Source organism: Leptonychotes weddellii, chromosome 2 (genome assembly GCF_054177405.1).
Source record: "Leptonychotes weddellii isolate Sample4059 chromosome 2, ASM5417740v2, whole genome shotgun sequence".
In the NCBI taxonomy this organism is placed as follows: Eukaryota; Metazoa; Chordata; class Mammalia; order Carnivora; family Phocidae; genus Leptonychotes; species Leptonychotes weddellii.
Window position 1 is genome coordinate 85,286,208 of NC_138370.1, and position 27,567 is coordinate 85,313,774.

Consider the following 27,567-nt stretch of genomic DNA (forward strand, 5'->3'; position numbering starts at 1 on the left):
TGGTGATGGGTATTGAGGAGGGCACATTCTGCATGGAGCACTGGGTGTTATGCACAAACAATGAATCATGGAACACTTCATCTAAAACTAATGATGTAATGTATGGGGATTAACATAAGAATAAAAAAAAAAAAAAAAGAAAGCTTTACAAAGGACCTTAATCAGAGGAGGCTGTTTAGAGCCGTGATCACTTTATTACTGGTATTTCTTTTACTGTAGGGTCCTACCTTGATATCAGTAATTTTGGCTAGCAAGTCTCTCTCTGTCTCTGTGTCACTTTTTTTCATAACCTTTTAGAGTAATGAATTAGTCTCTAAGTAAAACAACCATCAATATTTATACATTTGTCCACCTTTTAAAAGAACACTTTATCATGCTCTAGAGAAGACCACAAATTTGGATATTTGAGACAATTTGATTTCTGAGAGGAGATTGGATGTTACAAGACAGTCTGGAGTAGTTATTGAATATTCTGCCTAGTTATTGTCCCTTTTTATTTTAAAATAGGACCCATCAATAAACACTATTAAATCAGGAGTTGTCATGGAATTGTCCAAAATATCCATTTTGTTCATGGATATTGCTTAAGCTTGAGAAACACAATTCTGGGCTTCTCCTTTATTGGTTAAGACTAAGAGAGTTAGTGTATAGAAAATGTTAATTTGATAGTAAGATGAGGAGAAAATTAGACTTCATAATAGGAAATAAACTAGTTTGGTGTTTTCATTTAGCAATAGAGAGTGTGCTGCATGTTGAACCCTCAGGTAGAAGGTAGTCTTCATTTAAAATCTGATAATGCTTTGATAATTTAGTTGAGGCTACAGATAGATAGTCTCAGGCAAATGAAAATAAACTTTGGTTAGTGGATGAAGATAAAGTCTATAATAAGCATATGTCTTTAGTTTGTGTTAAGTTTTTTACTTGATAGTCCTAAATCATGCCTAACATGTTCATGTACATGCCAAAAAAAAGTTTAAGATAATCAGGAAAAACTCATCTGAATTCCTACAGGCTTTTTTCCACTTACTGTGTTTTGCCCTGGGATTATAGCCCCTTCTCTGGTTACTTCTAGAATTATGCATATTGATGTCCACATCAGCTATATTATGGAACTTCTAAAAATAGTCCTGTGGTAAATGTTATCTGGTAGCCCTATTAGAAAGTAGATTCCTATCTATTTATTAAATTGGCAGGGGTCACATAACAAAGAATAAAGTAGTTTGCTTATAATAGTAATCTCAAAGTACAATTATAGGTTGGCACTAAAGGATTTAGGATTGCAGGAATGTTCACTACTTAAATGGCTTTTATAAATAAAGGCAAAATATGTTCACTTTCCCTGAAGACTTGTACTACTGAATGTATACATTCAAGGCTGTCTTTTATTATCTTCTGGCTCCACCAGACATTTTTACTATAAGCAAAAATACATTTTCCTCTCTTTCATACTTACTACCATTCAATTCGCTTTATTTCGTGATTTTTAGATAACTGTACTCTGTGGGATCTGATGTTCTATGGTAGTGGAATTAATAAAATATATAATGATACACATATTTTAAAAAAGACATTAGTGGCCATTTATATTGATAGATAATTCTCCTTGGGAGCTTACAGGGTAAACAGAGAATTGTTGGAAACCAGTCTGTCTTGTGAGTGAAATCACAGGACAGAATTTGGATAGCCACCCTTCTTTTCTTAGCAAGTGTGCGAGGTTGTTTCTTCCAATGATCCTTCTGTTTGTAATACCTGTGTCTTTCCATTGGCTCTCAATTCTAAGAAATCAGAGGACCTTTTGGTCTTGTTTTTATTTTGAAGGCCTGTAGTTTGTCTGGAGGACCATAAGTGTTTTTAATTCTGGTTCATTTACTTTCTGAGGCTCATTGAAAAAATGTCAGCCAAATTAAACAGCATCTAACAATTTCCTATTATAATTTTAGGTGTGAGCTTATAAAAGACAGAAAAAGATTCCATCTATTTTTTTCCTCATGTATCTGCCACAGAATATTTTTTAAAAACTAGTCTAATCTTAAAATCTCTTATTGATTCACCTCTATTTTGTTTGCAATTTTGAATCTTTGTTTAATCTACTATTTAAAAAAGGATTCTGAAATGGCCTTATCAAGTGTATTTCATATTTTTTTCCCTTGATCTTTCAAAGATATTTTTAAAAGCATGCACAACTGGATTATTTGGATTTCCTCCTAGTTTTTTCCATCTTACTACTTCTAACTATGTTTCCTTATGTGAAAGGCTGACAATTAAGTAAATTTGCTGGTACATATCAGGCAGGCCAGAATGATAAGTACCTAAGAAAATTTTGAATTTTTCAGAAAACTTCTGCCTAAATTCCTGAGGTTAAAAAAAAGAGAAAACTTTATTGGTGGCCCTCAAATTAGGTCTAGACCAGAGTTATCTGCTTCTGGAAATGAGCCTTCTGGTCCTGAAATTTTAAGGGAACATGGTACAACATGGCTGAGGAAAAGGTAGCCCATTTAAGAGGTGAGAGGCAAGAGTAAAAGGATGTAAGTGGATTATGAAGGTGAAGTAGAGAAAGATGCAAGAGAAGCAGATTTCAGAAGATTTGGAAAGTTCTAAAACAGTCTATTGCAGAGTCAGTGTTTCATTTTGAAGCTTCAGATATCAATTAAAGACGTGACTATTGATATTTGGTATTATTTTAATTTTTTTGGCTTTCTTCAAAAGAATAATAATTGTGAAACATTAAAAGTCCTCAAAACGATTTTTGTTTCTAATATCTAAACCATTTACCAAGGACAATACAATATCTGGGGATATAGTGGGAGTTTAAGAAAGATGCATGAATATTTCCAGGAAGACGTAGCAGCTTTGATGTAGATGAACCCATAATAAACAAGAGAGAACCTTTGTAAGCTGTTACATGTGTTTGTGTATAAATGATGTTCTGTGTTACCCAACCCAAGCAAAGGGTAGGAAAAGGCCATACAAACAATGATGCAATAACCTCTGACCTGGAAATGTGAATTAAACAAAGTGATCTTTTTCACAAATTGACAAGATAGCAAGTGAAGTCATGAACTTTGAGGGCAGTGACAGCAAGATTTTTAGCCCAAATTACCCCGAACAGTTTAATGAACCTGTAATTGTCATTCTTTTTAGCTGATTTAGATTATATTGGACGTTTACCCAGCTGGTGTCTCCTGAGTCAGGTACGTGTGTATCTCCATGACCAATGGTACCAGCATCTCCTTCAGGTCACCATGTAACTCAGTTTAGAAGCATGAGAAACACACAAGTATGTGAGTTTGTTAAGATGTCCATGCAAGGTCTAGTCCCTAATATTAGTCTCTTATTCTCTCTCTCTCATAGTGGTTCTGCTTCTCTGCATGATATGCCTATTCAAGACATGAATCCTTTCCCATTTTAATCTTGGTGATCTTCCACCAGTGAACTCGCACTGTGGAACTTTAGGAACTTGCACAGTTTCCTTCATGTCTAATAAATATTTTTGCTGCAATAAACAAATCCATACCCACTCACTCTTACTATTCTTAATAGGTACTAAGCAAATACCGCCATAATTCAATTTAACTGGCTCTATTTCAACCAAGATAATCTCATGCTCCTGAAACCTGATTATTCAAAGCCAACAGAACAGGATTAGAAGGGTTACTGGAGACAAGGGATGGTGTAGCCACAAGACCAATGTCTCCTTTCTTCTTGATTCAATTGCCTTCATTTCCATCTGCCTCTAATGACAGTGAAGTTTTACTTATCCTCTTAAAACTGATTTATGTTTAAATGTAAATCGACTATACCATACAATGACTGTACAATGATATAATTGGGCATGCTGTTAAACAAGTTAAATTTGTTCATGAAATGTAACTTTGAAAATGAGATGTGTATTTTAATGAATGACAGAGCTGAGGATGAACTTTATACTGAATCTATAATGTGGATCTATGGCATTTTTCTTTTAGAGAAACATGGGAAGAACTTGGAAGAGTTATTTTCTTTGAAATTAATGCCATGGTGAATATTATCATTATTATCACCATAAACAGTTAAATCAAATTATAAATGAGAAATAAACTTCACCCATTGTATTCCTAACTTAATTTAAAACACTGAAACTAGAAACATAGTTGAAAACACATAAATACAGGTATCAAGTAGAACGTCTAGCCATTCCCTCAGCTGATACATGGATATATTTTAGTATCTAAAAGAAGAAAAATAGCAAACATTTGCCAGATTTAATAATCCTTTCCAGAAAAATATGAATTGAGTATTCTGTGGGGCTCTTTCTTTGTGAACATAAATTCCCCCTCAATAAATGTACTTAATAAATTCCCTATGAAATTGAATAGCTAACCTAGTTAACCATCTACCCAGAATATTCTTGCTCATCACATCCACAGTTTTGTTGAGAAGAATGACAGAAGGTCAGATCTGATAGTATTTTAAAATTTCTTCTATGCTATCTTTCCCTTAAATAAAAACAAAGGGGTTGTCATTATGCCTTCTGGAGTAGACAGAAATATAGGGAGAAAATAAATGTTTCATATCACCCTTTATATTTTGGAGGATATCAAATATCCTCTATGTTAAGGATACTCAGGCTAACATAGCAACAATGAATTGTTATTATAGTAACTGCAATTTTAGTGAAATATGTCTGACACTTAATCTTAAATGAATACCCCAAAAATCCAGTTCAAAGAAATTGATTTACTAATTGATATTTCAAAAGTGGTCAAGAAACAAAGAAAATATACAGATAAGAACTAAGTGTATGAAAAGATGTTTAACATCGTACGTCACTAGGGAACTACAAATTAAAACAATGAGATACCAGTACACTATTAGAATGGCTAATATCTAAAACACTGACAACACAAAATGCTGGTGAGGATATGGAGCAACAGGAACTCTAACTCTTTGCTGGTGGGAATGCAAAATAGTACAACCACTCTGGAAGACAGTGTGGCAGTTTTTTTACAAAACTAAACATTCTTACCATATGATCCAGCAATCACACACCTCAGTATTTGCCCAAATGAACTGGAAACTTACATTTACACAAAAACTTGCATGCGTATAAACATGGCTGTTTATAGCAGCTTTATTCATGACTGACAAAACTTGGGGGCAACTAAGATGTCCTTCAGCGATGAATGGATAAATAACCTATGTTATATCCAGACAACAGAATTATTATTTAGCACTAAAAAAGAAATGAGCTGTCAAGCAGTGAAAAGACATGGAGAAAACTTAAATGCATATTACTAAGTGAAAGAAGCCAACTTGAAAAGCCTACATATTATATGATTCAGACTATATGACTTTCTGGAAAAGGGATAACTATGGGGATAGTAAAAAGATTAATGAGTGCAGAGCACAGAGGATTTTTAAGTCAGTGAAACTATTCTGTATGATACCACATTGGTGGATACGTGTCATTATACATTTGTCAAAACCCACAGAATCTACAACACCAAGAGTGAACCCTAATGTAGAGTATAGACTTTGAGTGATAATAATGTGTCAGTGTATGTTCATTGATTGTAACAAATGTACCACTCCAGTTCAGGAGGTCCATAATGAGGGAGGTTGTGTGTTTATGGAGGATGGGAAGTGTAGGAACATTTTCTGTACTTTCTTCTCATTTTTGTTATGAACCTAAAACTTCTCTAAAAACTAAAGTTTTTTAATTAAAAAAAGTAGTGAAGATTTGATATGACAATAAAGTTAGCTTGTAAATTTATCTTGCTTTACTCAATATGTGAATATATTGCATTGAGGAACATTTATGATTAAATTCACAAATTTATGAAATGATCAAAACTTCATTATGGGTATGCCAAATTCTACTGAAGAGATATCAAATGGTAGCAATGCTATGTACAGTTCAAAAGTCTTGGGTTCTAATGTAAATATCGTGCTTTATATTTTAAAACCAAGGATGATTTCTAAGTATTTTCTCCTAAATCTAAATTAACTCATAATCAAAATCTAGACAAGTTTTCCCTTCCAGTGTTTGATTTCATTATTGGTCTTTGATTCTTTTGGAGCTCCTCTGAAATTTTCTCAGGTCTTCAGATGTGAGAAAACTATCCAACCCTGGGATGAGAACAAGGTTTTTGACAGAAGATACTTCTTAACAAATGCAATTGTCTTGAACCTATTGTTCTTATAGTCATATTGCACCACATTTAAGTGAATTATTCTCTTTCACTTTTGTTACTCCTGCCCTCCTCCCTACTAGCTACAACCCACATTTACACAAACATTGCGAAGTATTTTCTCTTTACTTTCTGAAATTTGTCCCCTACCATATTGGATAGTATAGTACATACAGTACTTTTTTCTTCATTCTCCCTCTCCTATGTGTCTTACCTTTTCTTTCCTTCCTTGTGAGATTTCCCTCAAATTCCCTCTTAAAAGTTGTTGTTCCTAGTGGTTTTCTCACCAGGTGCTAATTGTGCCAGAATTTTATTTTACTTAGTTTTATATTTTAAGATATATCTTCATTCAAATGTAGTAAGAATTTCAAAGGCAGCCAGTCAGCTCAATGGATACATTCTGTTTCAAAAAATATGACATAAAGGCCCTTTGGTTACAGAAAAATACAGTAAAAATGTACTCATTGTCTCAGGGGGATCTGACTCAAAATCAGTCCAAATACTTATATTTCAGTACCAACTACTAAATAGTCTTAGAGTAATATAAATGTGTGTTGTGAGATTTTTTTTTTCTTCATTTGTGAAAGTTAACCAATCCTTTCTTTCCAGTATGGAAGACTACTCAGGGACATCTAAACTGGAGCTGAGTGTTGGCAGGAGCAAATTGGACCAAAAAGACAGCTTCCAGGGGCAGCTAAGTAATAAAATAGCTCAAGTGATCCTGAAGCCTAGAGTATGGATAACTGGTTGAAAGATGACCCATGGCCTCAGGACATTGAGCTAACATGTGGAACATGAAAACACTCACTGGGGATTCCAGAAATAATTAGGGAACATTGGGGGTCAACTGAGGTGCTACTGGGTTAGCAGATTTGGGGATAAGAGTTCTATTCTTGATCCTCTACTCTTCATATTTTTCATGCTCGTCTTGGACAATCTTATCTATTCTTATAATAATGATTACTGAATATGTATCCAAAGAAATCATTCTTCTTTGACTTCAAACTGACATACTTAACTGCCTGCTATTCTTGGATGTTCCAGAGGCACCCAGGTACTCAAGCCAGAAACACAGGGCCATTATTAACTTCTCTTTTCCTTCACCATCCCCCACATGCAATCAATTGTTCAGTGATGTGTGTTTTACATACTATGTATTTCTCAAGCCTGTCATTTCATTTCCATAAAAACTATCTCAACTCTTATAGCACTCATTCAGGTCATGAATATGACTTTGTGCTACAAAAAAATCTCCTGCCTAGAATGTGCTATCTATGCCCTCCTTAAATCCGTAATCTATACTATAAATGGAGAGACGTGCTAAAAAATTATCTATGTATGTTCTGCTTTAATGGTTATGCATTATTTAGAGAATAAAATTCAGGTGGCTTTACATAACATATGAGGCCTTCTATCATCTGATCCTTACGATTTCTCCAGTTTCACCTTCTACTGTTCCCTGTCCTATACTTCACTATGTAATAACACCACACTGCTTCTAGTTTGGCTTACATACCGTTGTATTTCAGCATTCTCTGTCCTTCCATGGGTTTCCCTTTTCCTTTGCAATAGGGTAGATTATGTGGCTAAAGGTGTGAGGCCCACCATTTCCTCAAATGTACACTGGATTTTGAAACTTGAGTACTGCAAAGTTGAGTGGAGTGGTGCATTTCCTTCCATAGACTTACTTCTGTTCATTTGCAGAGGCTTGAAGAGCTCTGAGAAGAAACTCCTCACAAGCAAAACAAGACTACATCAGAGAGCCTCGATCTTCACATTTTGTGGGCAATGACAGTTCTCATCAAGAGGTGGGACTAAGGGTGGACCCCCATCCAAACATAGCACCCCACCAAAATGATATCAGTGCAGCTTAGGGAAAATGCTGGGCATTAGGCCAAGTAAAGCTGAAACCCTGGGGCTGCAGGAGTAAGAGGAACTGAGAATTAAGCTTATTCTCTCCCTCTCTACCTCAGAACCATTTTTACCTTGTGGAAACCGATGTGATCTATACTGGACCAGAAGAAAGAACAAGGAACCAACTAGGAGCCAGAGAACATTGCTGGTCCACCACCAACAGTACGTGCTTGTACTTAGCATGAGGCACACAAACAAACAAAGCTGTCAAGAGTGCTAGTGGCAGGTCCTTCCTCTGTCATTGCTGGTGTTCTACTTCTTAACTCTTAAGTTAATGATCTTTGTAACCAGCATGCTCTGCATTCCAATAACAATCTTTAAAATTTACTTTTTCATTACATTATATTCATCGGTTGTCTGTACTCTGAACTTCAACTATCTTAAAGTTTGTCACCTTCCCTTAATTATTTATCTAAGGACTATTTTTTTTTTCAAATTAAATATTCCTGCAGGTTCTAGGCACACTAAACTCAGTTTTGTTTTGTTTTTTTTCAAAGTTGGTGGTTATTTTCATGTAGGCTATTTTTTATTTTTTTATTTTTATTTTTTTGGTTTGTATTATATCTTCTTTTTGCTTCAAAATTGTATTAAAGATAATACACATCTAGAGATTGTGTTGAAAATTCCAATAATTCTATACCTACTGATTCTGCCCTAGGTAAAGTTGTGAAGTATTTTATTTTATTTTATTTTATTGACTCATCATTTTATTACTTCTTCACATCCAGGACTCTCAGTCTGATCATCTGGTTGCTCAGTCCTACCCTCCATTGCACATTCAAATGATAGACTTGCTGAGTCTGCCATATTTGGGCAGGTAGAAAAAGAGAAAAAAAAAACATTCTTTTTTTTCCTCATATTAAATGTAAACGTGGTAAAAATACTATAGTGCTTTATGTACAATTTTGTTTATTTATCTAATTATTTTTTTTTTTGAAGATTGTATTTATTTGGGAGAGAGAAAGCAGAGCGAGAGAGAGAGCACAGGCAGGAGGAAGAGGCAGAGGGAGAGGGAGAAACAGACTCCCCACTGAGAAGGGAGTCTGAAGCAGGCCTCGATTCCAGGATCCTGGGATCATGACCTAAGCTGAAGGCAGACGCTTAACTGACTCAGTCACCCAGGTGCCCTTATGTACTATTTCTTTAATTGCACTTTTCTGAAAATGGAAAATATGAATAACAGAGAAATACATATTGTCATGTTCCAGGACTTACTTAAAATGTTACTAAAGAAAACAACTTTGGGGGCGCCTGGGTGGCTCAGTCGGTTAAGTGTCTGCCTTCGGCTCGAGTCGTGATCCCAGGGTCCTGCGATCGAGCCCCGCATTGAGCTCCCTGCTCCGCAGGAAGCCTGCTTCTCCCTCTCCCACTCCCCAGCTTCTGTTCCCTCTCTCGTATCTCTGTCAAATAAAAAAAATCTTTAAAAAAAAACAACTTTGTTTTCAGTATATTAACAGATATAAATCCAGAGTCCCACCTATCTTTTTTCCCCTTTGCCATGCCCAATTCTCTTTTTTCTCCAAACCCCATCTCTTTATAAACCTTTATATTTACTTTATTCATGAGGGTAATTATGATTCTTTTCATTCTCTAAATTTATTTTGTAATTCTTTCATCCTCAGAGTGTATGTGCCACATAGTAAGAGTAAGGAGGAAATTAAATTGGATAAGCAATTGAGAATTTTATTTGTTTTCATGAAAGTGTTCTTTTTTATCCAAAATAAGTTCCTCTTTATAAGGAAAGGATACTATTATAGGCCATAAGGGCCTCATAGTTGAGAAGACAGGACAAGAGCATATAAAAAATAATTCTAATTAGTATGAGCAATGCAATAAACTAGAATTATAGACCAAATGTTTGTAACCACCCTCCTCCTAAATTCATATAAAGCCTTAACCCCCAGTGTAGCTATATTTGGAGATAGAGTTTTTGAAGAGGCTATTAGGGTCAAATAAGACAATAAGGGTGGGCTCCGAGCAAATAGGATTAGTGTCATTTTAGGAAGATACCAGAGGGGCACCTGGGTGGCTCAGTCAGTTAAGCGTCTGTCTTTGGCTTTGGTCATGATCCCGGGTCCTGGGATCGAGCCCCGCATCAGGTTTCCTGATGGGCGGGGAGCCTGTTTCTCCCTCTCCCTCTGCTTGCTGCTCCTCTTGCTTATGTGCGTGCTCTCTCTCTCAAATAAATAAATAAATAAATAAATAAATAAATAAACAAATAAACAAATAAACCTGAAGAAGAAGAAGACACCAGAGAGATCACTCTCTCTCCCTTTGTACTCAGGCACCAAGGAAAGGTTTTTGTGAGGGCACAGTGAGAAGGTAGCAGTTTACAGCCCAGGAAGAGTTTTCATCAGCAACCAAATTTGCTGGCACCTTGATTATGGACTTCTTGCCTCCAGAACTGTGAGAAAATAAAGTTTTGTTGTTTAAGCCACCCAGTCTGTGATATTTTGTTATAGCACCTGAGCACACTAACAAAATTTAGTAACATTATAATAAATGCTATAGAAAGTCAAAACTCAAGGCTCTCTACATTTGGACTTTTTGTATTCACAGGATCTCAAGGTAAGGGAAAAAGGAATATACTCAAGACTTAGGTATATAAATTTCTATGGCAGAAATCCACAATCCCCTCTCAAAACTCACTGTTTTCCTCTGGATAGTGGCAAATAAGAAGGAACATGGAAAATGAGGTGGGAAATACCAGTTGAGGTGCTAGAGCCAAGTTTTACAGGATGCCCCATTTTGATGACTAAGTGGAGAAAAATACGACAGGAAAGGAGGTGGTAAGGAAGAATCCCCTAAAGGATAGCAGTAAAATGTGATTTGTAGAAATCCAGAAGTCACCACAGAAGCAGTGAGTAGTTAATATCAAATATCACTAAGAGATGACTTTTTTATAACTCTAAGGATTACTCAGCAAAAAACCACCAATAGCTTTAGAAAACAAGGTGGACGTGGAAGCTGAGTTACAGGGGTGAGAGAGAAATTAAAGAGGATTGAGGGAGTATCTACTTGAAATAAAAAACAGGAATTGCCTGAATATTAGATCTGTCTTCTCAGGATCTAAGATCTGATGCTAGTCAGGAAACTCCAGATGAGCCCCAGGTGCCTCCCTTCACTGATTCTGTTTTGAGTTCTTATACTTTGATATTCTACACTTATCGCCATGAAGCACCTAATTTTCTGAGGTTGCTAGAGACCTAAGGTTCACATAAAGGCAGCCCTTTGTCCCTTCCTCTAGGTGGACAGGGAGGATTGGTAGTCACAATACGGCAATATAGTTCAGGTGAGGAGTGCAAACCTTAGGCTCATCAGCTAGGTTCAAATATCTGCTTTGCTACTTATTTACTTTGCAGACTTGCACAAGTTACTTAAATGCTACAGACATTTTATCATCAACAAAATATAAAATGTAAAAAAAAAGTCAACTGTGAAGTTTGGAAATAGTATATATAAAACACCTGGTGAATTTAGAATGGAAGAAAGGGGTTCTACTTCCCTTCACTGTTAGGCATATACACTTTTCTTCCATACTTCCTTTGCTAGCCACAGAGTCACTTTTAGTCTCTTGGATCACTTCTCAGCTTGTTCCAATTTGAGCTATAATTCTCATTCAATTTAAGTCAGTTGTATAACCCTCTTTCCCCAAGGTATATATTTATATGAGAATCTTGTGATATAAACATTTATTTAATGGATCTCATTAAAAAATTAATGTCATCTAACAATTTAAAATTCCTGCATATAATAAATATTTCTATATTGTTAATTTTTTATTTCTAAATTGAGAGATTTAACCTTATACTTTAAAAATATGATGAAAATCACTATACACAATGATCATATAGCTATATGAGTTATAGCTGAATTACATAATTTTACTAACTATGTGGCCTTAGGTAATTTACTTAAATTTTCTAGGGCTTAGTATCTTTATTTATAAGACGGACAAACAGTAGCATCTATCATATAAAGTTATTGTGACAAATAATATAACACAGGCAAAGCACTTAGCATGCTACTTAACACATAGCATTCAACAAATATTAATGCTGAAATCAAATAATTTATATTTTTATAAAATATATATTTAATAAAATATTTTATATGTATACAATATTTTATAAAATATTTTATATTTTATTATTTTTCTTTTTTAATGAAGGGAAGGACTATGATTCATGCTCTCCATGTGGCATCATTTTTCTTTTAGGTCTATGGAAGAAAGCTAATGATCTTCTCTCTTTAATGCATTATTCAATCATTATTCACCATAACTAGTGAAGGGGCTAAGCAGATTCCAGACTGATAACCCCTGATGGAAAAGCAATGCTTCCACTTCCCTTTCTCTTATTATTTCTTTTGCTTTTAAGCATGATAATTTTGATGCCAATATCTGAGAATATTAATTATTATTATATAATCAATTATATCAAAGACATATGTATGCTACAATTATGGGCATGAAGAAATATCCCAGTGAATTTAGGGACATTTTTCCCAATATACTTTGATACTGCATCAGGTATCTTTATAAGACAGCCACTAACACTGGGTGTTATATGCAACTAATGAATCATTGAATCATTGAACACTACATCAAAAACTAATGATGTACTATATGTTGGCTAATTAAATTTAAAAAAAAAGACAGCCACTAACAATTGACTGGAGCTTATACAATAGATAATCCCTGTTAGAAAACAACAAAAATCAAAGTTTTCAAAGAAGCAGCAATGTTCAAAAAAATCTTTTTTTTTCTTTTTCGTTCTTTTTTGTTGTTGTTGTTAATGGAAAGGGTAAGAGGATGAGGACCCTTGAAGGTCAAGTCTTTCAATAGCACATACATAAACACACATACACACACACAGTTTGCAGGCAAATTATCCTGACTCTTAATTCAACAGTACTTGTGACAGACATTGAAAAAATATAATCCTTTTACTTATTAATATAAACCAGCAGCATATCATGATGAGGCCAAAGAACTAAAGAATTTTTAAAATATATATTTATAGATAGAATCGACTTCAAATTGTTTTCCAAATAGGTTCAGTTTGTAGAATAAGTAGCAAAAATGTAGGGTTGAATGAAATGAAAGCTGTCCTATCAGTACCACGTGGACTTTATTAATAGTCTGTAAGAAAAGTTGACAATAATATATTTTGTATTCTCAGAGGGGATCTGTTATGCAATGCAAAGATATATATGTTTCCAAAGTTGTAATTTTGCAACTTTTTAAAAATATAAGAACTCCAAATTTTAAATTGAGATGGCTTAATAAAAACACCTTAGTATCAGAGCATGCAGTGTCCGGAGAAACCATTTTATCTCCTTCCACGAAAAAAAGCCTCTGAAAATAAATTTTAGCTCACTTCCCTTTTTCTAATAAGTATATAGGACACGTAATCATGTCCCATCAGTAGTAGGCTATAAAAGACCCATAAGTAAAGAGATTCTTATTTTGTTTAATGCATACTTAAAACTTAGCAAAATGATCCTACAACTTGTGGATCTCTAGTAAATATCGACTGATCATAAGGATACTTGGCTGAGGAGATAAATCACATTACTGACAAAGAGTCAGAGATGCCAAGATATTACACAATTTATACACACTTCAGGGCCATTTTCAACCAAAATGTTAATAAACAGTTGTTTACTGATCACCAATGCTCATATACGTCATCAATGCTCATCATCATCTGGAGTGAGATTATAAATTGTATTTGTCTCAAATGAAGGGGTAACATATTTGATTCTAACTATATGCCAACTATATCCACTATTTTTCAAATGGAAGATACCATAATAAGCAGTGCAGTACAAATTTAATTCAGATTTAAAAACAGAGAGATAAATGTTCACCTCTATAGCCAAAAATAATGCAAAGAACAAATTCTATGGGTTTTGAATCACAAATGTAACCCCCAGTTGTATTTCTTCTTTTTTTTAATTTTTTTTAAGATTTACTTATTTGAGAGAGAGAGAGAGAACACACAAGCAGGGGGAGAGACAGAGGGAGAGGGAGAAGCAGGCTCCCCGCTGAGCAGGGAGCCCGATGCGGGGCTCCATCCCAGGACCCCGAGATCATGACTTGAGCTGAAGGCAGCCACTTAACCAACTGAGCCACCCAGGTGCCACCCCCCCACGTTGTATTTCTAAGTGTCTTTTCAATGTATATTTTTGGGGTGGGGGTGACTGGAGGATCCAATATTTTGAACTAAAAGGCCACCAAGCCAACACACAGAACTATCTCCTAGGATACTACTAGAGAGTCACTTTTTAGAGAAATGGAACAAACTAATTCAAAGAAGCCAGAGTGATTTTATGTATTATTCCTTATTCCTGTCTAGATTATGGAGATACTTATTTTGACATTTGTGATAGGAAGTGACTTAGGCTGCCTGCATATTGTGAATATACACCCAAGGGATGACTGCCAGTCTAAGTATCCTGTACATATAGAGAAAAGACCTTTTGGTGGAAGAAAACTATAAATTAATTAGCATAGTCATGAGGATCACTAGATATTTAAGGAACCCAACACACACACACGCGCACACACACACACACACACACAGAGGAAAGAATAAGGATTGGGGGGGAAAACGATGTTAAGGCAAACAGATATTTTAGAAAACACAAAAATTTTTAAAATTCTATTTAGATAATGATATTGACTACATAAAAGAGAATACTGTTTTGATAAAAGACTTGTTAGAGACTCAAAAGATATTAGTGAAAATGAAAGATAGGATAGCTAAAATAAAAGATTTAGTAGAATCTAAATTTGACAAGGAAAGTCAAAGAAATTTTCTGAAAGAAAAGAGAAGGGTAGGGAAAGGGGAAAAGGAAGGAAAAAAGATATGCATCACTGGTCATTATTTCTTCAACTATTGTCTCTCCTTTTGGAACTCCAATTAACTATGTATTGGTCAACCCATTTTTATCCTCTATGTATCTTAATTTATCTTTCTTATTTTCCATTTCTACATGATGTGTTTGAGTCATCTCTTCAGACACATATCTTCCAATTCTCTCTTCAGCTCTACTTTAATATATAATGTGTTTTAATGATTGCCTTATGAAAAATCTGTAGACATTTACAAGTATTTCTTTCAGAATATCCCTATTACCTGTAATTCTCTGTGAATTCTACCATTTTTGTTACTGTTGTTCTCTTGGCTGTTTATATACTGAACTCATCTTCAGAAAGTTTACAGTGGGATTTATAGGTTCTCTGGAATAGGAAGGAACTCCTATAATGTGGTTTTACAATCGCCTTTTTCAAGACCTAACATGTTTCACTTTGGGGAAAAGTGCAATTTTTATGGTTATTGATGTTAATTACTCACTTTTAGGATACTGTATTGAATGAATTGTCTCGGCTATGAGTCCAGTTTCTCTCTGGATGAGTGATTCTTTCCAGCTATGCCTTGAATACAAAGTAAGCTCCCTTCTTTTTTCTTGCAGTACCTTGACTCTGCCAGGTAAAGATTTTCTGACTGCTGTTTCATGGAAAATAGGCTCCTGTCTTTATGTAGGGTACTCAGGTTTAGCTCCTATTCATAGACTGGGCAAGGGCATTATCTCTAGGCTGTATGTATACATTCAATCTAAATCAGGACTATTATCTTCCACAGCTCAAGAGCCAGAACTTACATGTGTGAATACTGGGCATTACTGAAGCACTGCTCAAGACTATACTTTGAATACCTGATTTCAATATATTATGGGAAATATATAAAATATACATATTTGGCTTTAGTATTTCTCATTGTTTGGTTTTTACTCCTCTTTTATGTTTGCAATTTAGGATTTCATGTCTTTAACTTCTAACTCAAGTGGGCATTTTTAAAAATTTGGTTATGTTTTATCTGACATTTCTATGTTTAGAATAGTAGGGCAGATTTCCCTAATCATGTCCTAGTCTGTTGGATCATGTTACATGACACATTTTTAAATGGTAAAAAAAAAAATACTTTCCCACATTTAAATTTTTTGTGATTTTTATCTTTGACATGCAATAATAAAGTACTAAGGTTTCCTTCATGAATATTAGTTTTTCTTGTACTGTATTTGACTTTATAAGTAGAATTCAGAATAAGTTTTACTTTGAGATTAAGGGGAAAAGATTAGGTATTACACTTACTTGGCAAAGTGATAGTTTCTAGTAGCTCACGGATTGGCTAAAAATGCCCAGTCTCCTCATTGATCAAAATGTTTTATTATCCCTATATCTAATCAACGTGAAATGTGTAGGAAATTATAATCCTGAAGTAACCTAAAGGCATATTTCCATTTCAGCCTAAAAAATATTAGCCTTGGTTCAAGCTGCATATAAATAAGTATAATAAAAATAAAACAAAAATAGCTTTTGTTAGTTTTAATAGTTTTAAGTATGTAATCTTACTACTATAAAACAGTTTATTCTGAAATAAATTCTATCATTCATATACTCAACCCAAGAAGATTTTCTTCAGGTTTTTTTAGCCACAATTTCAATTATATTTGGTGTCTAATTTATGCAAATAAAATATAAGTGCCCATTTACTGTTACAATTTTGAAAAAGTTTCTATAATTTTCTGTATTTATTTGCTCCTGAAAGTGATACAAGCTTATTTATTAACTTTTTAACTGTGTTAAAATATAATAAAATGTCCACTTTTAATCATGTGTTACTAACATACTCACAGTTACATCATATTTGAAAGAGAATACATTTTATTCCTCAATATATCAATTCTAAGTTTATTATTTCCTGCCACATTTCTAATAGTAGTAAATAATTGTATGATAAGATTACAGATTGGAGCATTTACTCTTTTCAGAGTACTTTGACATATTTTTGTGATTGTCCTAAAACCCTGAAATGTGTTTACTATCTTCCCAATTTTGCCCATGAGGACATAAAGAGCTTCTAAAGGTCAAGTTTAGTTTCTTGCCCAAGGTCACAATGCTAGCAAAGTAAAAAGTCAGGTCCCTAATGTAGATCTTCTGTCTCCGAAGCCCATACTCTGTATAGTAGAATGGAATGCCTCTCATGTTCTCCAATTAAAAATATTACTGTTTGATGAAATCACATTCTATATTCTCTTGCCTGAAATAAATTACAAGTCTTATAATTCAATTAATACAGTTATGCCACTGGTTACAAGAAATCCAAGTTATTTTGAGTGGGTGGATGAAATCTGTTGAAAGTGAGATTTTTTTTTATTGTCATAATGTTTTCTCGCTATTGTTACAGGCTGATTATCAAGATTACATCTTGTATTTGGCCAAAAAAAAAAAAAATCAGCGACACATTGAAAACTTGAAGCATGAGCCTACAGCTGTGCACCCTGCACGGCTGACTGAAGACCATAAGGTCAAGGTCAGTGGAAAACCTGCCTCATTCTCTCTAACAGATGCAAACTTTCATTTAGAGAACTTGTGCAGTGATATAGTCATAACGGGATATTTCTCTGTGGACCAGATTTTTTTTTTTTAATAAATGCAATCTACTGCTAAAAATTCTTTTTCACGTGCATATTTCCTTTCACTGGGAACTTAATGACACAATGAAATGCTCCAAGAATTGCAAAACAGAATTTTTACATTTTAGATGTTTCATTATTTCTGTGTTGCCTTAAGTGAATCATGAGACCTTATAGCTTACTTGGTCTTGTGGTACTAGATTCAAATGATTCTGAGATTTTTAAAAATCAGGTGCTAACCTTTCTGAGCTTTTGGAATCCTTCTCCATTATCATTCATCTTCTAAAACTCTAGACTAAGATAGGATGTTCAAATTGAAACTGAACCAAAACAATCATGGCACCCAGGACTACACCTTCCTTTCCAGAATTTCATTCCAGAGGTATTTCAAGGGAAAAACACTTGTATTACACAGCACCTGCTATATGCCAATTGCTGACAAAAGTGCTTTACTTATTTTTATTTAATTACTCCAACAAACCAATGAGGGAGATAGACTACAATAAAAGATACTGAGGCTCAGAAAGCTAATAACCCATGCATAATCACAAAGGTAGTTAATGGAGGAAATGAATTCTAATGCATGACAAAAATAACCAAGTCCACATTCTGCTAAGCTTCTACTATCTGTTTTCCAAATATTAAACAGAATTCACTACTACAATGTCTTGGGCATCATCCAAAATAAACTCAATAGTGTGCTTTGATACCTTCCAGGGGTTATTCCCCTGAAATTTGCTTTCCTTTTGGAATAGACTTTGACTTCATTTTGGGAAGAGAAAGAGAGAGGCCCCTAAGTTGAAAAAATTTATTTCCCCACCCATAAAACGATCCAAGTCTACTCATGCCTCCTTCCCAATTGTCTCCTTGGATATTTCCCTTTGCCTTGTCACTCAGGCCAAGACATCTGCTGTTCTCTGGACCCTTGAAGGCTTGCGCTTGCTTCCACTCTATTGGTGCTTTCTCTTCATGTCTCTCCTGTCATTAAAAACTAGCAAAAGAAAAAATTAAACCAATAAAATATTAAGAGCTTGGAAAGGTCAAGTTTATAAGAGTAATAAAATTCTTTGTTCTCATATACACTTTTAATCATTGCCTTCTTTTCTTTTTTATTTAGTTTCTTCTTTATTAAGAAATATATGTATTTCAGCTTGCTTTTCATACATTCATTCCTACTTATGCTATAATCTTATTCCCTCTACTATCACCAGCTAAAACTATTCTCACTAAGGTCACCAATAGCCTCCCTATTACTAACATCAAGGGAAGGATTTGTCTTCCTCTTCTCATCTACATTTGATGTTGTCATTTAACTGTTCCTTCTTTGATTTTTATGGTAGTAGTACCCTTTGAATTTCTTACCACTTCTCTTACTATTTATTCATTCAAAAATACTTAGAGCTTAGTATTATAAATTACAGTAAATGAGACAGAAAATTTCTTCCTTTATGGTGATTTCAGTCTAATGGTAAATACAGAAAAGACAATTACATGGAGCCAAAACAATTATAAGTAAGTGCTAAACTGAATGAAGTACCAGATATCATGGGAGCACACAGAGGTATTCCTAGTTTGGGTTTTTCCTGGTAGCCATATGCACCCACCCTAACTTTCACGGTTTCAAAGAATAATGATTTCCAGTCTTTTTCTTCAGCTCATATCTATCTCTGGAGTACACACCTATGTGCCCATTTGTCCACTAGACAGCTCCAGTTTTACATCCCACAGACACTTCAAATTCAACTTGTCCCAAATGGATTTCAACATAATCCCTGTCAAAACAAACTATTCCTTAGTATTCCTTGCATTGATTAATGGCATCATTGACCTTCAAAATTTGCCAAATATAAAACCTAGTGATTATCCTTGGCTCCTTTCTCTCACTTGGATCTCACATCAGTAAATTACCAACTCATTTTGATCCAGCCACTTATATGTGCCATTTCTTTTCATTCCCATGGCTACCACTATTGTTCACGCCACCAGAATCTCTCACTTAGATAAATTCAGGAATGTCATAACTGCTGTCCCTTCCTTTAAACCAGGAGTAAACAACTACAGCTTATGGGCAAAACTGTCTATTGCGAATTTGTGCAAACAAAGTTTTATTGAAATATAGCTACCCCCATCATTTACTTACTATACATGTCAGCTTTCATACTACAGCAATAGAGTTGAGTAACCATTAGGGACCATATGTCACACAAAACCAAAAAGATTTATTTTACTATCTGGCCCTCTACAGAAAAATTTTGTTGACCCTGATATAAACTGGCCCTCTCTACTCTCTCTTCCATACTGCTGTTAAGACATTTTTCCTAAAGAGCAAATATGATCATTACACTCCTCCCATTTAAAATTAGGGAAGTTCTCTCTATATCCTTCGAAGTGTTAGACGTCCTCTTCCAGTTCAGGATAATGATTGATCTGGTTAGTTTAGGATTAACAGGAACCCTCCACTGTTGCTGGATTCTTAGAAGTGGGATTTCTGGATCAAGGGGTAAAGGTATATGTAATTTTATTAACTATTTCCAATGTTTCACCTCTTTGTTTTATATTGTTTTACATATTTTTGTATTCTTACCTAAAACGTATGTGTTGTTTTCTCACAGTCTTATCAATGGTATATGTGGTCAACATCAAGAATTTTTGCCCTATCTAGGGGTGCCTCAGTGGTTCAGTCAGTTAAGTGTCTGACTTTTGATTTCAGCTCAGGTCATGATCCCAGAGTTGTGAGATGGAGCCCCATGTCGGGCTCCACACTGGGTGTGAAATCTGCTTAAGATTCTCTTTCTCCCTCTCCCTTTGCCCCTCACCCCTCCGTCTCTTAAAAAAAAAAAAAAAAGAATTTTTGCCCTATCTTGCCAATACTCTTGCCACCAGAGTTCAAGTAAGGGTTATAAAAATGAGCCTTGGAGACTTCTAACAGGTTGAAACTGGAGTTTTAATTTTTTTTAAATGCACTATCGGGATGTTCTATAGCAAAAGACTCATATAATGCTACCTTACACAATACTTGCTCTCTAGCTGAGATCTATAACAGTTTCTTCTCCAAGAAGGACATGGCCCTGAAAGTGGTTTGTCTAGACCTGAAACAATAACACCATTAAATTCATATTTTAACTTTTCCCCTCTGTTCTTTCAGTAAGGGGGTGGTGAAAGTAATGTGGGAATACAGTTGAAGTTTTTCTAAGTTTGGTCATATCATAGTTTAAGATTTTGGGACCCTATACACCTACATGTTCTAGAATAGTTGTGTATAAGCTCTCACACCAAACTCATAATGAGCACAGAATAAAATTTCGAAGTCTCACTGTGATTGACAAAGGTCATGCTTAATTTTGAGTTCAAATTTCTTATCTCATGTTTGTAATACCTTATTTCCTCTTCTTTACATAGCTAATTAATTCCTTCATATTCTTTTTTTTTTTTTTTTTTTTTTTTAAAGATTTTATTTATTTATTTGAGAGAGAGAATGAGAGAGAGAGAGCACATGAGAGGGGGGAGGGTCAGAGGGAGAAGCAGACCCCCTGCTGAGCAAGGAGCCCGATATGGGACTTGATCCCGGGACTCCAGGATCATGACCTGAGCCGAAGGCAGTCACTTAACCAACTGAGCCACCCAGGCGCCCCAATTCCTTCATATTCTTGAGAACTTATTCGCAGCACTCACCTATCCTTCATGCCAAACCCAGGGTAGAATGTATTTCCTTTGTACTTTGAGAGTACTCTGCATGTGCCTAGCATTTATTTCAAATCATTGTAAATCTCTGCATAATTCTTTGTAGTACATTCTATGTATTATATTATACACATTATAAATATCTTGACAATAAAAAGTGGGTCTAGTCACTGCAATTCCAGACCCATTATTTACAGTAGTTACTCAATAAATATTAATCAAAAGAATAAATGTCTATGAAATTACTAGTATAAAGAACTGAGTCTGTGATTATGGGCACTTTAGCATCATGGCAATGTGAAAGTACTTGTGATGACAAGAGGTCACCAGTGTCAAAGTGCAAGCATATGCTATTTATTATTAATTTACTAATTCATGTGGAAAATACTTATTAAGTGCCAATGATGTTCTAGACCAAAAAGATGCTGGGGATATAAAACTAAGCAAAATCAGGGCGCCTGGGTGGCTCAGTCGTTAAGCATCTGCCTTCGGCTCAGGTCATGATCCCAGGGTCCTGGGATCGAGTCCCACATCGGGCTCCCTGCTCGGCGGGAAGCCTGCTTCTCCCTCTCCCACTCCCCCTGCTTGTGTTCCTGCTCTCGTTATCTCTCTCTCTGTCAAATAAATAAATAAAATCTTTAAAAAAAAAACAACTAAGCAAAATCATACAAGATTACTGTTCTTCATAGAGTTTATGACTGGGAGGTGGGTAATTACAAATTGGGTATATAATTAGAAATGCGATGAGTTATATGAAAGAAAGGAACATGGTTTTATAAGACTGAATTAAAAAAAGGAGCCTGGCTTAGAGCCTAGGATCAAGGACTCTGCCTTGAAGTAGTAACTTTTAAGCTAAGCTCTAAATGATGAGTAGCAGTTTATCAGGCACAGGGGGAAGAGATGGAGAGCTTTCTAATCTGAACAATGGAGAGTGATAACAAACCATTTTGAGGAACTGAAGAGGTCAGTATGGTTGGAGCAGAGAATGAGCAGGATCATGGTGGCACTGAAGCTGGAAAACTAGTTAGGAGAAGACTGTACAAGACCTTTTATTCATTTTAAGGGTTCATTTCTCATCCCCTAGCAGTAATAGATACCCACTGAAGATTAAGAGTTCCAGTATGAGAGGGAGTTATTCTCAGACTGGCATATATTTATCCTTTGACCCAGAAATCTTATCTCTAAGAATCTTACCCCAATGACATACTGGCAAGAATACAATGAACTGAGTACATAAAACTATTGATTTTGCATTATTTGAAATAGCTAAAAACTTGAAACAAATATGTCTATCCACAGGGAACTGGTTGGGTGAACTGTGGTATTTCTACATAAGAGACTACTATGCAGCTAGAAAAAGAAATGATGAATATATTAAACAGGGTTCTCCAGAGAAAAGAACCAATAAGATATATATATATACACATACACATATATATATATATATCCTTATATATCCATATATATCCTTATATATATCCATATATATATATATGAGAAGATTTATTATAGGAATTGACTCATGTGATTATGGAGGCTAAGTGACACCATGATCTGCTTCTATAAAGAACCAGGAAAACCCGGTGGTGCAATTCAGTCCAACTGTGAAGGCCTGAGAACCAAGGGAAGCAGATGTCTGAAGGCAGTCTATAGGTTCAAGTGCTAAGCTCTTCCAGAAACACCCTAAAAGACAAACCCAGAAATAACGTTTTACCAGATATCTGGGCATTCTTTAGCCTAGTCAAGCTGACACACAAAATTAAAGAATCATATCCTAAGCAGTATCTTTATATACTACTACTGAGTGATCTCCAGTGTATTATGGTAAGAGGCAGATTATACACATACATACACACCACTTGATAAAGCAAGGAAAAAAACAGAGAATTAGAACATCACTGCTGGCAAGCCCTAATGAGCTAATGGATCCAAACAGTGAGTATACATGACTGCTAACATCAATACAAGAAGGACCATCAAACATTATATAACTCAAGTGCAACTATCAAGTAGTTTTGTCAAATCTGTATCTGATAAAGTCATTTTGAGCTTACTACCAATTCACAGGAAATAGTGGGAACAAAGAAATACCATGGGGAGGCAATAAAATCCAGACTAAGGGACAATCTAATCTAATTTATTCAACAAATAATTGCAGGGCGGGGGAGGGGGGAGAAAGAGAAAGGGGGGTGGCGAGAGTGGGGGAGGAAGGGAGAAAGATGGGGAAAGGAGAAAGAGAGATGCTGAGGGGGAATCTACAGATTAAAAGACTTAAAGACATATATAAACCAATAGTACAACAGTAAAATATGGAACTTATTTGGATCATGTCTCAAACCAATCAAGTTTTGAAAATAAAGTACGAGACAACCAGGAGAATTTGAACACTGACAAGATCCCTGATAACATTAAGAGAATAGTGTTCATTTATTTAGGCTAATATTAATATTATTGTGAGGTTTTTTTTTAGTCTTTATATTTAGAGAAGCAATTTGAAATATTTATAGATGAAATGATTTGTTGCTTGAGATCTGTTTCACAATAATATGGAAGAAAGATTGGCCTTGAGTTGGTAGTAATGAAAGCTATGTAACCGAGAATTCACAATATAATTGTTTTATTGTGGATATGGTTGAAATTTTCATAATAAACAATTACAAAATAAACAGAACGATAAAGTAATTTGATGTGCATATTTATAAGCCTATTCTTTCCTCCAGTGTAATGAATGGATTGGAAAGAGCCTGGGTGAATGGGAGGAGTGCCAGAGAAGATGTGGGGGACTTAGTTGATAGGCTATTAATTAATCAGTACACATCATCTCTTAGCACATGCATTTCACTTTTCCTCCAGATCAGGATAATGTAGTCATCAGGCAGAAGGACTCTGGAGTTAAATAAGACTTGGGTTCATATTCTAAGTCTGAAACTTAATAGCTGTGTGGCAGCTGCCTCATGGCAGAAACTGGAGGGTAATGCAGTTATGTGGTTATGTGGTTAAACCAATAAATAACTTTAACCCTAAGAGCCTAGACACAGTATATAACAGGAAACAAGAGTTTCCTTTTTAAAAAGAACCAGGTCCATTTCATTAAGATGAATAATCTTTAAATGCTGTATCCTGAACTTAAATATATATATTTAAATATATATATATATGTGTGTGTGTGTGTGTATTACTCAAACTTTTATTCTGAAAGATACAGACTTGACATTTTAAGCTGTCAAGTAGTTTAGAGAATTTTAGATATTATTAAAGACCCTCTACTTCACTTCTCATTATTTCAAAGCCAAGTCAGTACCCTAGGTGATGGCAGTGGCCAAAAATATGACTTATTCCTTAGTTCTGATTATTACAGCAGCTCATTTTGCAATTCCATCTTCTGCCACTGATCCCAGATTTCTTCATTTTTTTTAAAAAAAAGTAAGTATCTGGAAAGTACAAGAGAGCAAGATTTTTTTCTTTATAAATTTGGCAAATAGAATATCAGGAAAGCCAAAGAAAAAAGTCTGTCAGAAATATTTTCTTCTCAATTTCATTGATGACATTTCTGTCAGGTTTTTGGAAAGGTCATAACATGCGGATGTTAAATGCTTGGTCAGAATTGAAAACTCATGTCCATTTCTTGTGGTCAGAAGTGAATCAAGCAGTCTGTCTGCAGCTCTTGCCCTGATTTTTATGAAACTAACCATATTGAATTTTACATTAAGGTGGTTGAGCTATAAATAAGGTCAACATCACCAGTGCTTTGCTGCAAAATAACTCCCAACATTGCTTTGTGTGGCTCTATAAGAATCAGTTTTTAATGTCTGGTTCAGTTAGAGACTGATGTGGAAAAATAATCCATGGCTCTATAATGGGAAATAAAAATTACTGCTAATTGTGTCAGACAGATTGCTGAAATCAGACAAGGACACTGTCTTAATATATTTCAAAAAGTGGCAAGTACACTGATTGCACACACAAAAATTCCTGAAAAAAGATCTAAAAAAGGAATAAATCACAGAATTCAAGGCCACGCTTTAAGCACCGCCATTCTTAACATCTACCTAGTTACTTCAACCAATGTAGAGAGCAAAATTAGTGCATGCCTCACTAGAGTGTTCTCTAGTCTGATGTAAAAGGCTCTAATGTTCTGCATGTGTTCAAACTTCTTTATTACTTGTATCCGCTTTGAACATCCTTGGATGGAGAAGTTGATACTACTTCTTTCCTGAACTTATTCACAATAAATTAATCCATCAAGGTTAATTTTTCTATGATGATTCAGTTAGTGCTCCCAACTTTTTCTTGTGTAACTATTTGTATAAAGTTAACCCCCATCAGGTCTAATCAGAAACTGGCCATCTCAATACGTGCACTAGACATCATGCTAATTCATCCTACGTCTCAGGGCAGCCTTGCTCCAACATCTCATCCTCACTCTTCAAGCATCTCTATTCCTTCATCCCTGAGCAACCATTCTTTGGCTTTATCTATCTGCCTCATCAAGGACTCTGTTAAAGGAAGTTTTGCAGGAATATCAGTAGTTTCTAGAAACTACCATGTATCAGAATTCTCCTGAATGTTCTCATTTTTCAACTTCCCACACAAAAGTAAAATTTATACAAATGGTGCTACTCCTAAGTGTAGCAGTGAAACAAAAGAGAAATGGATTAATTCTACTTATATAGGTCAGAAAATTCTTCACTGTGAGAAAACTGATCTGAATCTTAGTAAGAAGATCATCTTGAGTCTCACATAGGGGAGAAAAAAGGCAAGAGAGAGGGAGAAATTTGCTTGATTTATTTATGTACCAGGTCATCCCACAAAAACTTCATTGTAAGGTCTCAATTAATTGTCTTCTGGCATTTATCTGAACAAAATCACCTTAAGAATAGACAACTGAGGGGCGCCTGGGTGGCTCAGTTGGTTAAGCGACTGCCTTCGGCTCAGGTCATGATCCTGGAGTCCCTGGATCGAGTCCCGCATCGGCTCCCTGCTCGGTGGGGAGTCTGCTTCTCCCTCTGACCCTCCCCCCTCTCATGTGCTCTCTCATTCTCTCTCTGTCAAATAAATAAATAAAATCTTAAAAAAAAAAAGAACAGACAACTGAAAGGAAGATCTTCCAGAGATCTACGAAAATGTCGAGTAAAACATCATCTACCAGAAATACATTAAGTTGGCATTTCAAAAAGGCAAGAAGATGAACTGCAGGGTATAGAATTTATTCAAATTCCAGAAAATGTACAATCACCCAGTACTGCTGGGAGAAAATTCCCTCCAGGAGTTGAGATATAAAAATCAATGTAGCATATATTAACTGAGCATCATAAAGTTATGAGTAAAGAAGCAAAAATTTAATTCTAGAGAGTCAACATTTTTATGGAGGTAGTAGGTACCTACCTTGGATGCCTCAGTAAGATATTAAAAAAAATTTTTTTTTCAAATATGCTTTCATAAGGTAGGCTTATGGATAACTAATGTAGAAAAAGTTTAATTCTAGAGTCAAAATGATAAGCATTGATGTAATTACAGTTTTTTCAGTAAAAATTTACAATCTATTAGTATAACCAATAAAGAATTAGAATAAGCACTTGGTTCTTATGAATCTGTAATGAACATTTAAAAGCAATCAATAAAAATATCTCATGGCTTGCATGTAGGAGGTGGAGAAATATACATAAAATGTATACATTTCCATTAAATTCTTACAAATGGATCATTTATCATATCTTGAAATACAGGTGAGTGGGAGACAAAAGTACAAAAATATTTCAGTTGATGAATATTTCAAGTGAATTCATTTTCTCCAGGAAATTGTCACCTGAAAAAAATTCTTATATTGGGTAATTATATAAATTCATTCAACCCATTTAACAAATATTATGGGCCAATTATCTTGTGTATAAGTTAGGATTAAGTTTGGTTGTGACAGAACTCCACCCTGCCGCCAACATACAAAAGAGCAGTACTACGTTTTTACATCTCTTTATAGAAAAATCTATGTAGGAATTCAGGAGTTGTATGGCACTTTTCTGGTATTGTTCCTCCAGGCACTGCCTCTATTCTCTATCTCACCTCATCTTGCACCAAAACAGATATATTTCTTATATAAATAGGTAGCTCCTTATCATCCATTATGCTGCTTCCTCCTGTTAAGGGCACATCCCTGTAGTTATCATTGTGTTTTTATCCCTTTGACACAAAATGGTTCCTAGGCCACATCCAGTTGCAAGGAAGAGTGGGAAACACAGTCATTTTTTTTTTCTCATCAGCCATGTGCAGAGATACTCTGCCTCCCAGGTAATCTGCCTCACCAGGCTAGTTGTGCAAA

At 35.1% G+C, this 27,567-nt stretch overlaps 2 long non-coding RNA genes across 5 annotated transcripts in view; one reads left to right on the plus strand and one right to left on the minus strand.

Moving 5' to 3' along the window:
- LOC145720329 (uncharacterized) overlaps window positions 1-27,567 on the minus strand; it is a 256,420-nt gene that overhangs the window by 148,557 nt on the left and 80,296 nt on the right. The gene's annotated exons all lie outside the window — the stretch shown is intronic.
- Window positions 2,987-27,567, plus strand: part of LOC145720123 (uncharacterized) — a 92,780-nt gene continuing 68,199 nt past the window's right edge. For 2 of the 4 annotated variants that reach the window (XR_014142878.1, XR_014142877.1), the window contains exons 1-4: window positions 2,987-3,191; window positions 7,877-7,978; window positions 8,144-8,246; window positions 17,342-17,467. This is a non-coding gene — a long non-coding RNA (uncharacterized LOC145720123). Of the gene's footprint in view, window positions 3,192-7,876; window positions 7,979-8,143; window positions 8,247-10,368; window positions 10,381-15,454; window positions 15,825-17,341; window positions 17,468-27,567 lie in introns of those variants that run through there. The other 2 variants (XR_014142879.1, XR_014142880.1) reach the window with 2 other exon arrangements.